Here is a 15,653-nt window from a genome sequence, read left to right on the forward strand (position 1 = left end):
AAAAGTTGCGCAACAAAATTGGTGATCAGTTCACGAGTGATTGTCTAATTTGCTATGTGGAGAAAGTGATATTTTCTCCCATTAGTAATGATGATGTGTTTGATCTTTTTAAGGCCATGAAAAATAGAAAAGGGACGCTCTGAAATGTAAGTGACTTTACATGATTCTTTCACATGATGTCACTTTTATTTTAAACTTGCCAGACTAACTTATTAGTTTCTTCAATGTTTTCAGAAAGATGAGAAGCTGGATCTGAAATATGAATTTTATTTGGTACTACTCTATTTATAATATGTACAAGCGATTTTATAATTTCAACCGATTGGTAATTTATGCGCTCTTCAATTTTAAAGTAACAAATATGTGTGATAAGTCGTATCATTTTCCTATTCATTGTGCTTTCTTTGACTGATATAATCTCGTTGCGATATGTCACAAAGTAGGACTTGGTTCATACGGAATTTTGACAGCTAGTTAGTGAATGAACCCATTGGCGAAAATTCCTGGCTCCGCCCCTGCCTACTACAACTGCCGCATGAGCACAATTTTTTTGTCCTTTGTATAGGATTGGTGCTCTTGGGTTTGTGTTTCACACAATTGTGTCGGTCTTTGGCCTATTGTAATTTACAAAGATGTTTGCTGTCTGCTGACGCATAGGTTCATTTTCTTGATGCCTGAAAATACACTAATTTTGTCTGGCACACATCATGCTGGAAATTCACTAGTTTCGTTTTGATGAACATTCAACAATCTGGTCTCCTAATTCATGAGCAACCATTTTCAGGTTGTAAACAGAATCCAGAAATTACGGAAGACTGCTCAGCTTGAACCTACAGACTTAATTGATGTTTACTACGAGTCTGTAGACAACAGCAGCAATACACTTTAAGAAATTTTGCAGTCACAGGTCTGTCGAATTGTTTCAGATAAAGGTTCCTGTTTCAGAGTCTGGATTTTTTTTACGAAAGCTATTATTACTGTGTGCAGGATCAGTATATTAGGGACGTGCTTGGTAATTCACTAGTTCCAAAGGCAGCGGCAACATCAGATATGGTGAGCTTGGATTTTCAACCTTTAAAACCTATATCAGTCATCATCAAATCAATTTAAATTGCACATCCTAGTAAACCACTTTAAATCGTTAATACATTTTTTTGTTGAAGTATCTCAATAGTTTAATGTACATTGAAGGTATATACTTTCTTCTTTGGCAGACTCTGGTAATTGGCCTAATTAAATATTTCACATCATAATAAACACCAAAGTTGGCCAGAGGTTGTATTGTTGGCCAACCTGAGAGCATAAGCAGCTGGGCAGCATTTGTGTTGTTACGTTTTGATCCTATCATGTAGTCTCGCCATCTTGGTGTTCGTGTATGTACTACCTATAACTCCTATATGTAACTAAGATTTGATTCCAGCTCCCAAGATATTATTACACGGAGGAACCTGGATTGTAGGGAGTGCTAGAGCATCTCCAGCCGTTCGGCCCCCCAGGGCGTTAAAAAAGAACGGTCTGGAGGCGAACCGGCGCTAGTTCGGCCCCTGGGGGCAACCTAGCTCCCAGTCACGCCCCCAGGCGCCGCCCCCAGGACGCGAAAAATTCGAACTTAGTCGTTCCCGCTCACAAAAGACGCCACAAGTCGGGCGATCGCAAGCCACAGTTCGGCGTAAAAAAAATAGAGCGGCAGAAGTTCACGTGCGCAACGCATCACTCGGCGGGCTCTGCCCCAGGCGTCGGCGAAGTTGGCGTACGCGGGCTTGGCGGTGTCGGAGCTGCTTCTGCGCTGGGCGCTGTCGGTGCGGCTTCGGTGGTGCTGGGCGTCGTGGATGTTGGGGATCGTAGCAGAAATTAAAAAATTTCTACGCATCACCAAGATCAATCTATGGAGTATTCTAGCAACGAGGGGAATAGGAGTGCATCTACATACCCTTGTAGATCGCGAGCGGAAGCGTTCAAGTGAACGGGGATGATGGAGTCATACTCGCCGTGATCCAAATCACCGATGACCAAGTGCCGAACGGACAGCACCTCCGCGTTCAACACACGTACGGTTGGGAAGACGTCTCCTCCTTCTTGATCCAGCAAGGGGGAAGGAGAGGTTGATGAAGATCCAGCAGCACGACGGCGTGGTGGTGGATGCAGCAGGATCCCGGCAGGGCTTCGCCAAGCACAAGCGGGGAGGAGAGGTGTTACGGAGGGAGAGGGAGGCGCCAAGAGCAAGGTGCGGCTGCCCTTCCTCCCTTCCACTATATATAGGGGCTAGGGGGGCGCATGCCCCCTTGGATCCCATCTAAAAGGGGGGGGCCCTGGGGGCAACCGGCCCCTTAGGGTTTCCAACCAGGGGAGCGCATGCCCCCTCGGGGGCAACGCCCCCTAGGGTTTCCAACCCTAGGCGCCTTGGGCACCTTGGTGGGGCGCACCAGCCCATCAGGGGCTGGTTCCCACGCCACTTCAGCCCATGGGGCCCTCCGGGATAGGTGGCCCCATCGGTGGACCCCGGGACCCTTCCGGTGGTCCCGGTACAATACCGGTAACCCCCGAAACCTTCCCGCTGGCCGAAACTGTGGACTTCCTAATATATAAATCTTTACCTCCGGACCATTCCGGAACTCCTCGTGACGTCCGGGATCTCATCCGGGACTCCGAACAACTTTTGGGTTACTGCATACTAATATCTCTACAACCCTAGCGTCACCGAACCTTAAGTGTGTAGACCCTACGGGTTCGGGAGACACGCAGACATGACCGAGACGCCTCTCCGGTCAATAACCAACAGCGGGATCTGGATACCCATGTTGGCTCCCACATGCTCCTCGATGATCTCATCGGATGAACCACGATGTCGAGGACTCAATCAATCTCGTATTCAATTCCCTTTGTCAATCGGTACGTTACTTGCCCGAGACTCGATCGTCGGTATCCCAATACCTTGTTCAATCTAGTTACCGGCAAGTCACTTTACTCGTACCGTAATGCATGATCTCGCGATCAACCACTTGATCACATTGAGCTCATTATGATGATGCATTACCGAGTGGGCCCAGAGATACCTCTCCGTCATACGGAGTGACAAATACCAGTCTCGATTCGTGCCAACCCAACAGACACTTTCGGAGATACCTGTAATGTACCTTCATAGTCACCCAGTTACGTTGTGACATTTGGCACACCCAAGGTACTCCTATGGTATCCGGGAGTTGCACAATCTCATGGTCTAAGGAAATGATACTTGACATTCAGAAAAGCTATAGCAAACGAACTACACGATCTTTGAGCTAAGCTTAGGATTGGGTCTTGTCCATCACATCATTCTCCTAATGATGTGATCCCGTTATCAATGGCATCTAATGTCCATAGTCAGGAAACCATGACTATCCTTTGATCAACGAGCTAGTCAACTAGAGGCTCACTAGGGACGTGTTGTGGTCTATGTATTCACACATGTATTACGATTTCCGGATAACACAATTATAGCATGAACAATAGACAATTATCATGAACAAAGAAATATAATAATAACCATTTTATTATTGCCTCTAGGGCATATTTCCAACAGTCTCCGACTTGCACTAGAGTCAATATTCTAGTTACATTGTGATGAATCGAACACCCATGCAGTTCTGGTGTTGATCATGTTTTGCTCTAGGGAGAGGTTTAGTCAATGGATCTGCTACATTCAGGTCCGTATGTACTTTACAAATTTCTATGTCTCCATTTTGAACACTTTCACGAATGGAGTTGAAGCGACGCTTGATATGCCTGGTCTTCCTGTGAAACCTGGGCTCCTTGGCAAGGGCAATAGCTCCAGTGTTGTCACAGAAGAGAGTCATCGGGCCCGACGCATTGGGTATGACTCCTAAGTCGGTAATGAAGTCCTTCACCCAGACTGCTTCTTGTGCTGCCTCCGAGGCTGCCATGTACTCCGCTTCACATGTAGATCCCGCCACAACGCTTTGCTTGCAACTGCACCAGCTTACTGCCCCACCATTCAAAATATACACGTATCCGGTTTGTGACTTAGAGTCATCCAGATCTGTGTCGAAGCTAGCATCGACGTAACCCTTTACGACGAGCTCTTCGTCACCTCCATAAACGAGAAACATATCCTTAGTCCTCTTCAGGTACTTCAGGATATTCTTGACCGCTGTCCAGTGTTCCATGTCGGGATTACTTTGGTACCTTCCTACCAGACTTACGGCAAGGTTTACATCAGGTCTGGTACACAACATGGCATACATAATAGACCCTATGGCCGAGGCATAGGGGACGACACTCATCTTTTCTCTATCTTCTGCCGTGGTCGGGCATTGAGCCGTGCTCAATCTCGTACCTTGCAATACAGGCAAGAACCCCTTCTTTGACTGATCCATTTTGAACTTCTTCAATATCTTGTCAAGGTACGTACTCTGTGAAAGACCAATGAGGCGTCTCGATCTATCTCTATAGTCTTGATGCCTAATATATAAGCAGCTTCTCCAAGGTCCTTCATTGAAAAACACCTGTTCAAGTAGGCCTTTATGCTTTCCAAAAATTCTATATCATTATCAACAGTATGTCATTCACATACAATATGAGAAATGCTACAGAGCTCCCACTCACTTTCTTGTAAATGCAGCCTTCTCCATAAGTCTGCATAAACCCAAACGCTTTGATCATCTTATCAAAGCGAATGTTCCAACTCCAAGATGCTTGCACCAGCCCATAGATTGAGCGTTGGAGCTTGCACACCTTGTTAGCATTCTTAGGATCGACAAAACCTTCCGGCTGCATCATATACAATTCTTCCTTAAGAAAGCCGTTAAGGAATGCCGTTTTGACGTCCATTTGCCATATCTCATAATCATAGAATGCGGAAATTGCTAACATGATTCGGACGGACTTCAGCTTCGCTACGGGTGAGAAAGTCTCATCGTAGTCAACCCCTTGAACTTGTCGATAACCCTTAGCGACAAGTCGAGCCTTATAGATGGTCACATTACCATCCGCGTCTGTCTTCTTCTTAAAGATCCATTTATTTTCTATGGCTCGCCGATCTTCGGGCAAGTCAGTCAAAGTTCATACTTTGTTTTCATACATGGATCCTATCTCGGATTTCATGGCTTCCGGCCATTTGTCGGAATCCGGGCCCGCCATCACTTCTTCATAGTTCGAAGGTTCACCGTTGTCTAACAACATGATTTCCAAGACAGGGTTGCCGTACCACTCTGGTGTGGAACGTGTCCTTGTGGACCTACAAAGTTCAGTAGGAGCTTGACCCGAAGTATCTTGATCATCATCATTAAATTTCTCTCTAATCGGTGCAGGCACCACAGGAACATTTTTTTGAGCTGCGCTACTCTCTGCTTCAAGAGGCAGTACTTCATCAAGCTCTACTTTCCTCCCACTTACTTCTTTCGAGAGAAACTCCTTCTCTAGAAAGGATCCATTCTTGGCAATGAAGATCTTGCCTTCGGATCTGAGGTAGAAGGTATACCCAATGGTTTCCTTAGGGTATCCTATGAAGACGCATTTTTCCGACTTGGGTTCGAGCTTTTCAGGTTGAAGTTTCTTGACATAAGCATCGCATCCCCAAACTTTTAGAAATGACAGCTTAGGTTTCTTCCCAAACCATAATTCATACGGTGTCGTCTCAAAGGATTTCGACGGAGCCCTATCTAAAGTGAATGCGGCAGTCTCTAAAGTATAGCCCCAAAATGATAGCGGTAAATCAGTAAGAGACATCTTAGATCGCACCATATCTAATAGAGTGCGATTACGACGTTTGGACACACCACTACGCTGAGGTGTTCCAGGCGGCGTTAGTTGTGAAACTATTCCACATTTTCTTAACTGTGTGCCAAATTCGTGACTCAAGTATTCTCCCCCACGATCTGATCGCAAGAACTTGATTTTCCTGTCACGTTGATTCTCAACCTCACTCTGAAATTCCTTCAACTTTTCAAAGGTCTCAGACTTGTGTTTCATTAAGTAGGCATACCCATATCTACTCAAGTCATCAGTGAGGGTGAGAACATAACGATCACTCATTGGACCGCACACATCAATATGTATGATTTTCAATAAGTTGGTTGCTCGCTCCATTATTCCTGAGAATGGAGTCTTGGTCATTTTACCCATGAGGCATGGTTCGCACGTGTCAAATAATTCGTAATCAAGAGACTCTAAAAGTCCATCTGCATGGAGCTTCTTCATGCGTTTGACACCTATGTGACCAAGGCGGCAGTGCCACAAGTATGTGGGACTATCATCATCAACCTTACATCTTTTGGTATTCACACTATGAATATGTGTAGCATTACGCTCGAGATTCATTAAGAATAAAACATTCACCATCGGAGCATGACCATAAAACATATCTCTCATATAAATAGAACAACCATTATTCTCGGATTTAAATGAGTAGCCATCTCGAATTAAACGAGATCCTGATACAATGTTCATGCTCAAAGCTGGCACTAAATAACAATTATTGAGGTTTAAAACTAACCCCGTAGGTAAATGTAGAGGTAGCGTGCCGACGGCGATCACATCGACCTTCGAACCATTCCCGACGCGCATCGTCACCTCGTCCTTCGCTAGTCTCCGCTTATTCTGTAGTTCCTGCTTTGAGTTACAAATGTGAGCAACCGCACCGGTATCAAATACCCAGGAGCTACTACGAGTACTGGTAAGGTACATATCAATTACATGTATATCACATATACCTTTCGTGATGCCGGCCTTCTTCTTCGCTAAGTATTTGGGGCAGTTCCGCTTCCAGTGACCACTTCCCTTGCAATAAAAACACTCAGTCTCGGGCTTGGGTCCATTCTTTGGCTTCTTCCCGGCAGCTTGCTTACCGGGCGCGGCAACTCCCTTGCCGTCCTTCTTGAAGTTCTTCTTACCCTTGCCTTTCTTGAACTTAGTGGTTTTATTCACCATGAACACTTGATGTTCCCTTTTGACTTCTACCTCTGCTGATTTCAGCATTGCAAATACTTCAGGAATGGTCTTTTCCATCCCCTGCATATTGAAGTTCATCACAAAGCTCTTGTAGCTCGGTGGAAGCGACTGAAGGATTCTGTCAATGACCGCGTCATCCGGGAGATTAACTCTCAGCTGAGTCAAGCGGTTATGCAACCCAGACATTTTGAGTATGTGCTTGCTGACAGAATTATTTTCCTCCATCTTACGGCTGAAGAACTTGTCGGAGACTTCATATCTCTCGACCCGGGCATGAGCTTGAAAAACCATTTTCAGCTCTTCGAACATCTCATATGCTCCGTGTCTCTCAAAACACTTTTGGAGCCCCGGTTCTAAGCTGTAAAGCATGCCGCACTGAACGAGGGAGTAATCATCAGCACGTGTCTGCCAAGCGTTCATAAAGTCTTGGTTCTGTGGGACGGGTGTGTTACCTAGCGGTGCTTCTAGGACATAATCTTTCTTGGCAGCTATGAGGATGATCCTCAGGTTCCGGACCCAGTCCGTATAGTTGCCGCCATCGTCTTTCAGCTTGGTTTTCTCTAGGAACGCGTTGAAGTTGAGGACAACGTGGGCCATTTGATCTACAAGACATATTGTAAAGATTTTAGACTAAGTTCATGATAATTAAGTTCATCTAATCAAATTATTAAATGAACTCCCACTCACATAGACATCCCTCCAGTCATCTAAGTATAGCATGATCCGAGTTAACTAGACCGTGTCCGATCATCACGTGAGACGGACTAGTCAACATCGGCGAACATCTTCATGTTGATCGTATCTTCTATACGACTCATGCTCGACCTTTCGGTCTTCTGTGTTCTGAGGCCATGTCTGTACATGCTAGGCTCGTCAAGTCAACCTATGTGTATTGCGTGTGTAAATCTGTCTTACACCCGTTGTATTCGAATGTTAGAATCTATTACACCCGATCATCACGTGGTGCTTCGAAACAACGAACCTTCGCAACGGTGCACAGTTAGGGGGAACACTTTCTTGAAATTATTACGAGGGATCATCTTATTTAAGCTACCGTCGTTCTAAGCAAATAAGATGTAAAACATGATAAACATCACATGCAATCAAATAGTGACATGATATGGCCAATATCATTTGCTCCTTTGATCTCCATCTCCGGGGCTCCATGATCATCATTTTCACCGGCATGACACCATGATCTCCATCATCGTGTCTTCTTGAAGTTGTCTCGTCATCTATTACTTCTACTACTATGGCTAACGCTTTAGCAATAGAGTAAAGTAATTATATGATGTTTATGTTGACACGCAGGTCATAAATAAATAAAGATAACTCCTATGGCTCCTGCCGGTTGTCATACTCATCGACATGCAAGTCGTGATTCCTATTACAAGAACATGATCAATCTCATACATCACATATATCATTCATCATTCATCACAACCTTTGGCCATATCATATCACAAAACACTTGCTGCAAACACAAGTTAGACGTCCTCTAATTGTTGTTGCAAGTTTTTACGTGGCTGCTATAGGTTTCTAACAAGAACGTTTCTTACCTACGCCAAAACCACAACGTGAATTGCCAATTTCTATTTACCCTTCATAAGGACCCTGTTCATCGAATCCGATCCGACTAAAGTGGGAGAGACAGACACCCGCCAACCACCTTATGCAACTAGTGCATGTCAGTCGGTGGAACCGGTCTCACGTAAGCGTACGTGTAAGGTTGGTCCGGGCCGCTTCATCCCACGATGCCGCCGAATCAAGATAAGACTAGTAACGGCAAGCAAATTGACAATATCGACGCCCACAACTACTTTGTGTTCTACTCGTGCATAGTAACTGCATAAACTTGGCTCTGATACCACTGTTGGGGATCGTAGCAGAAATTAAAAAAAATTCTACGTATCACCAAGATCAATCTATGGAGTATTCTAGCAACGAGGGGAATAGGAGTGCATCTACATACCCTTGTAGATCGCGAGCGAAAGCGTTCAAGTGAACGGGGATGATGGAGTCATACTCGCCGTGATCCAAATCACCGATGACCAAGATGACCAAGTGCCGAACGGACAGCACCTCCGCGTTCAACACACGTACGGTTGGGAAGACGTCTCCTCCTTCTTGATCCAGCAAGGGGGAAGGAGAGGTTGATGAAGATCCAGCAGCACGACGGCGTGGTGGTGGATGCAGCAGGATCCCGGCAGGGCTTCGCCAAGCACAAGCGGGGAGGAGAGGTGTTACGGAGGGAGAGGGAGGCGCCAAGAGCAAGGTGCGGCTGCCCTCCCTCCCTTCCACTATATATAGGGGCTAGGGGGGGCGCATGCCCCCTTGGAGATCCCATCTAAAAGGGGGGGCCTGGGGGCAACGGCCCCCTTAGGGTTTCCAACCAGGGGGGCGCATGCCCCCTCGGGGGGCAACGGCCCCCTAGGGTTTCCAACCCTAGGCGCCTTGGGCCCTTGGGTGGGGCGCACCAGCCCATCCAGGGGCTGGTTCCCGCCACTTCAGCCCATGGGGCCCTCCGGGATAGGTGGCCCCATCCGGTGGACCCCCGGGACCCTTCCGGTGGTCCCGGTACAATACCGGGACCCCCGAACTTCCGATGGCCGAAACTGGACTTCCTATATATAAATCTTTACCTCCGGACCATTCCGGAACTCCTCGTGACGTCCGGGATCTCATCCGGGAGAACAACTTTCGGGTTACTGCATACTAATATCTCTACAACCCTAGCGTCACCGAACCTTAAGTGTGTAGACCCTACGGGTTCGGGAGACATGCAGACATGACCGAGACGCCTCTCCGGTCAATAACCAACAGCGGGATCTGGATACCCATGTTGGCTCCCACATGCTCCTCGATGATCTCATCGGATGAACCACGATGTCGAGGACTTTGTCGAGGACTTAATCAATCCCGTATTCAATTCCCTTTGTCAATCGGTACATTACTTGCCCGAGACTCGATCGTCGGTATCCCAATACCTTGTTCAATCTCGTTACCAGCAAGTCACTTTACTCATACCGTACTGCATGATCCCGCGATCAACCACTTGATCACATTGAGCTCATTATGATGATGCATTACCGTGTGGGCCCAGAGATACCTCTCCGTCATACGGAGTGACAAATCCCAGTCTCGATTCGTGCCAACCCAACAAACACTTTCGAAGATACCTGTAATGTACCTTTATAGTCACCCAGTTACGTTGTGACGTTTGGCACACCCAAGGTACTCCTATGGTATCCGGGAGTTGCACAATCTCATGGTCTAAGGAAATGATACTTGACATTCGGAAAAGCTACAGCAAACGAAGTACACGATCTTTGAGCTAAGCTTAGGATTGGGTCTTGTCCATCACATCATTCTCCTAATGATGTGATCCCGTTATCAATGGCATGTAATGTCCATAGTCAGGAAACCATGACTATCCTTTGATCAACGAGCTAGTCAACTAGAGGCTCACTAGGGACATGTTGGTGTCTGTTATTCACACATGTATTACGATTTCCGGATAACACAATTATAGCATGAACAATAGACAATTATCATGAACAAAGAAATATAATAATAACCATTTTATTATTGCCTCTAGGGCATATTTCCAACAGCGGAGGCGTCATCACACGGGCTTGGCGGCGGCGGCGGCGTGTGCGTCGGCGTCGGCGGCCTTGTCGAGGGAAACTGGTTCAGGATGAGGCCGCGCTCCGCCAAGTACCACGCCTTGACCGCCTCGTCGGTGCTCTGGAGCATGTCCACCCCGCCCAACAGGAAAGCCAGGTCGGTGTTTCTCTTCTTCGCGGCAACGTTTGTTCGGAGCAGGTCGAGCTTGACGGCGCTGCTCGACATCAACGCTGACCACCGCACCTCGGTCTTCTCTTCACGAAGGATGGCTCGGGCCTGCGCGTCGGCGAGGCAGTGCTCGATGGACTCCTGCACTCGAGCGGTGGTCGCGTCGGTGTATTTCCCCTTCTTGGCAACTTTGTTGCCGTCCGGCCGCCCTTCCGATGCACCAGGAGTCGGCGCGTCCGGCTTGTAGGTCTCCTTGGCCTTGTCGAGGGTGTGCCGGACTTCCGCCCACTTCTCGCACTTGTCAATGTGCTTGTAAACATGGAGGTACTTGAATTCAGCGTCGCTGTTGCTCTGCCGGTACAGGGCGAACATGCGCAGCAACTGCGCGGAGGAACAAACTGTTGGCGGGCGTACACGACGAAGAGAGGCAGGAGACCGGCGTGGCATACCTGATCCTCAACGCTGGCGCCGCTCTCCGGGTCGAGCCGCGACCTCCTCGACGACCCCATGCCATTTATTGCACGCCCCTGAATACGCCCCCAATGGTTCGCCATCGCCTTGGAGCTGCACTACATGTAGACGCCTTTGAAGTAGGGGTCGACGAGCTTGCGCTCGTCGAACTCGGCCTTGATGCGGTCCCAGTACGTCTCGATGCTCTGGTTCGTGCCGGTCGTCGGGTCGAGGCAGACGACTTTCCATGCTTCGGCGAGGCATTCCTCCTCCTTGGACGCCCACTTGATGCGCGGCTCACCTGACCTGGCCGCCCGCTTCTTCTTCTTGCGCCCCTTCGCCGGAACAGGCGTCGGCTCCTCCTCCTCCTCCTCCTCCTCCTCCTCCTCCTCCTCCTCCTCCTCCTCCTCGTCGTCGTCGTCCTCCTCCTCCTGGTCGTCCTCGCCGTAGACGTAGCCGAGCTTGCCGTCCATGCCGCCGCTGAGATCCACCACCTCGTCCTGGGTGACGAACCCGGGAGACGAGGCGGCCGCGGCCGAACCTGCCGCGATAATGTCGTCCATGTTGGCCTCGGTCTCCTCGGTGTCGCCGAGGTGCGAGAAGGGCAGCGGGCCACGGCGTAGCGGGGGCGTCGGGGAGGAAGCGTAGGCGGGCGGCGAGTAGTTGTATGGAGGGTACTGCACGCCGGCGAAGGCGGGAGAGGGCGTGCGCTGGGCCGGGTATCCATGGGGGAAGGTGACGTTTGGGTTGAACCCACCATGCGCGTCCCCGTCGGCGTAGCCCGGCGAGGGCGATCCCCATGGCCGCGGAGAGCCGACGCCTTGCTGGCCCCAGGGAGCATACTGGGCATGGCTTCCGGGTGGATTCATCATCCCCGCGCGAGTCTCCTCGGCCTCGGCTTGGTCCGCCGATGAGGCAGCCGCAGCCGCGCGCGCCGCGTTGTCGTGGGCCTTCTTGGCGATGGCCCTGTTCCGCCGGTCGGCGGTGACAGCCTCCCGTCGCTGAACTTCCGCCCTCCACTCGGCGTTTGACATGCCCGGTGGCTTGGTCGGCGGCGCCCTCGGCTTCCTCTGCTTTAGCTGGGCGACGGAGGCGGTCGCGGTTGCCGCCGCGCGGGGGGCGACGTACTTCTTCGGTGGCATGGTGGCCGGCTGGGAGGCGAGCGGGAGGGAGATTGGCGGGAGGAAGGAAGAGAATGGGAGGGAAGTGGGGGAAAAGCGGGAAGAAACGGCGGGAAGAGGCGCTCGACTCGCCGACAGGGCGGACCCACGCGCCCTTTTCGCTTGTGCCAGCGCCCCAGGCGCCCCCCAGGGTGGCGGGTTCGGCCTGGGTCCGCCGGCACCAGTTTCGGCCCGAGCCGGCGAAAAACGGGCTTCTGGGGGGCGACTGGGCGTTTTTTCGGCGCCGGCGCGGCAAAAACGTCTAGGGAGGGCCTGTTGGGGGCGCGGCTGGAAATGCTCTTATATTATAGAACCTGGATTATATGGTGCATAATTGATCCAGACAGGGCTTGGTTGTGATCCCCTAGTCTTTCCTGTATGTTTTTTGCTGGGTCAGTAACAACTGACGGATGAAAAATTTATCCCACGTTAGGAGTAGGAGGCACTACTAAACTTTGTAGCGATGCTGAAGCAACGGATGACACCAGAAACAAACTGTCACTAGTTTCCAGTTCGATGCTGAATTATGAATGAATGCCTAGATAAGTTAGATTTCGTGTTGCTGACCGACTGCTGCTTGGGCCCTTCGCGCGGCGTCGTCTCTTCCTTTCACGAAGTTTGTTGTTTATGTATTCTGACTAGTCGTTTACTATCTCTCTAGATAGTTTCTTAGATGGAAACCTCACAGAGTAGTTAGTGTGCAGCCAGAGTCCAGTATGATATCTCAATCTTGAATAAAGCATTTGAATTTAAGCTAGTAGATATTGAGCTCTGTGATTGAAGTGTCTCTGTTGAATACATCTAATCTGAACAATTTCACATTTGCTTCTCTGATAAGTAAGGTATGTTTTCATTTACAGGTAGAAGATAGCGACAGAGTTTGAAGGTATATGCAAAGATCTTCTCCTCCGTCGCCGTCCGCGACAAAGCTGTTGGGTGCATCCATCCATCATCTTTAGATCTGAGTGAAGAGGGCATCCATCCATCTCAAAAGGTTTAAGTTTTGTACCAGCTAATTAACTTGTCTTTTCATCAGTTCCTCGAGTAATTGGAAAGGGGATTATATTAGACTGCTAGCTGATTCTTGGTGAAAATTGCTTTGCCTGTATGTATGTAGAGAGTCTTGTAGCAATTATTCTTAGAGTAAACCAGAGCAGTATTCGATGATATATTGTGAGTCACTGAAAATGTATATTGTTTTTTCTTCAGGATATGGATGACCATCTGCAGGTATGCAGGTTTCTTCCCAAACTTAACGACGAGATACTAGGTGAAAGAAATGCTCTCTACAAGGAAAGGTTGAGCAGCCTAGAGAATTTAGTACTGATCATGGTAAGGTTGACAAAGCCTGAAATCTCATTTTGATCCACGTTCGAAGATTACATAGTAGCATATATACTTGAAGTTGGCATGGAATATCAAAATTCAAAATAGACTTCTCCTATTCCCTGTTTTCAAAAGCAGTGGGAATCGATTTTCTGAAGTCCTTGGTTGTCTATTTCCCTATCCATGCAACAATAAATGTTGAACAGAATGTTAACTGACAAATATTGCAAGCATATATAGCTCAAATACACAAGTATAAATTTCTTGTATGCACCAAAACGACAAGATAGCATGCACACGTATAGCTAGGGTATGCATTTAGTAGGTGTCTTTCCGTTTTGAAGATTCATAATAGACTAAAAGAGACTGATAAATGAAGAAAATACCCTACTCACAAGAATGCGAACTAACATGTTTTCACTTTCCCGACGTGGGCGCAGAGGTGATCGACGCAGACTACCGCGATCCGATGGGCGTCGTGCTCTTCAACAACTCGGAGGCGGACTTTGCTGTGAAGCCCGGCGACCGCGTCATACAGATGATTGTCCAGGTGATTGCGATGCCGGAGGTCGCCGAGGTGGAAGACCTTGACATCACCGTTTGGAGGTCGTCGAGGTGGAGGACCTCGACGCCACCGTCTCGAGGTTGCCGAGGTGGAGGACCTCGACGCCACCGTCACGAGGTTGCCAAGGTGAAGGACCTTGACTCCTTGGTAGATATATCTAGAGAAGTGGTCATGTTAGGTTGGTGGTGGAACGTTAGGGAAGGTACCTACCTTTCGGTGACGGTTGTGTGCGTCTGATGTATAAATGGTATCTCGTGATCTCTTGGAGTTGAGATGTTCAATGTTGTATCCATGAATGTTGCAAGTGCTAAGATGGTTCTGTGACCTTCTTTTATTTTGCCTTGGATGTGTCTTGTTTTCCATCCATGAATATTGCATGTAATTTAAAAAAAAATCTAATTACCTAGCAGTAGCGTGGGGAAGAATGGCATGCTACTAGTACTTAGAATAGTAGTAGCATGGGGGAAGAATGGCACACTATTAGTACTTAGAATAGTAGTAGCGTGGGGGAAGAATGACACGCTACTAGTAGTTAGGAGTAGCTGTAGCGCGGGGTAAAAAATGCGCTACTACTAAAATTTAGCTGTAGCATCGTAGCAGTAGCGCAGGCACCAGTGCTACTGATAGCCAAAAAACCCACGCTACTAGTAGCTCTTTTTCTAGTAGTGAAAGGATCTGGTAATTCCGCACATATAAGGCCATCTATAAATGATGGCGAATGATCTTTAGTATCAGCCTTCAACCATACCAATGTATGTGTGTGCGGAAGACCCCTTTTCTGAAACTCCACAACATACAAATCTGCAAAAAAAAAGGTGACCCATCATGTTAACATCTAACATGCAACAATATGTAGACAATAATTTATGATCAATACAAAATACCACCAAAATGTACATGCTTGAATAGGACCAAATGAAGAACCATCTTTCACGCCATCCAAAAATTCATCAAACTTCATATTAAATACTCGAGTAGTAATGTCTGGTCGATCAGCAGCACTCTGTCCAGGCTCAGCAGCAAGAGCATCGGCAATCTCCTGCCACTTAGGATTGCATGTGAACGTAACAAATAGATCGGGAGCACCATACTCACAACATATGGCCATTCCATCATGATAATTTAGCAACATGTAATGTCGCCCACCAGTGAAACTGCCATGCAATATGAAGTGAACACCAATATTCTTTCCTGTAGAATTACCTTCACCCATTGCATCAGATATACCCTGATAAGTCTCTGAACAAAGTTTATCTTCCTTCCGGAAATGATACTCCAAACGAAGTTTATCTTGCTTCCGGAAATGATACTCCAAACGATCAGATTCCACGCACGAGTATGCATTAACGACCACTTGTTGGCTTAGACCACCGCAACTTGTATATGGGTTCACCTCACCCTCACGATAATGA

The 15,653-nt window shown here is 48.0% G+C and overlaps 1 long non-coding RNA gene across 1 annotated transcript; it reads left to right on the forward strand.

Annotated features, from left to right (window-relative positions):
* Positions 1–765: 765 nt before the first annotated feature.
* On the forward strand, positions 766–14,273 carry LOC125549295. The gene is made up of 4 exons (XR_007301307.1): positions 766–907; positions 988–1,053; positions 13,211–13,682; positions 14,117–14,273. It is a non-coding gene; the product is annotated as an uncharacterized LOC125549295 (long non-coding RNA).
* The last annotated feature ends 1,380 nt before the right edge of the window (positions 14,274–15,653 follow it).

The sequence above is a fragment of the Triticum urartu genome, chromosome 3, assembly GCF_003073215.2.
Source record: "Triticum urartu cultivar G1812 chromosome 3, Tu2.1, whole genome shotgun sequence".
In the NCBI taxonomy this organism is placed as follows: domain Eukaryota; kingdom Viridiplantae; phylum Streptophyta; class Magnoliopsida; order Poales; family Poaceae; genus Triticum; species Triticum urartu.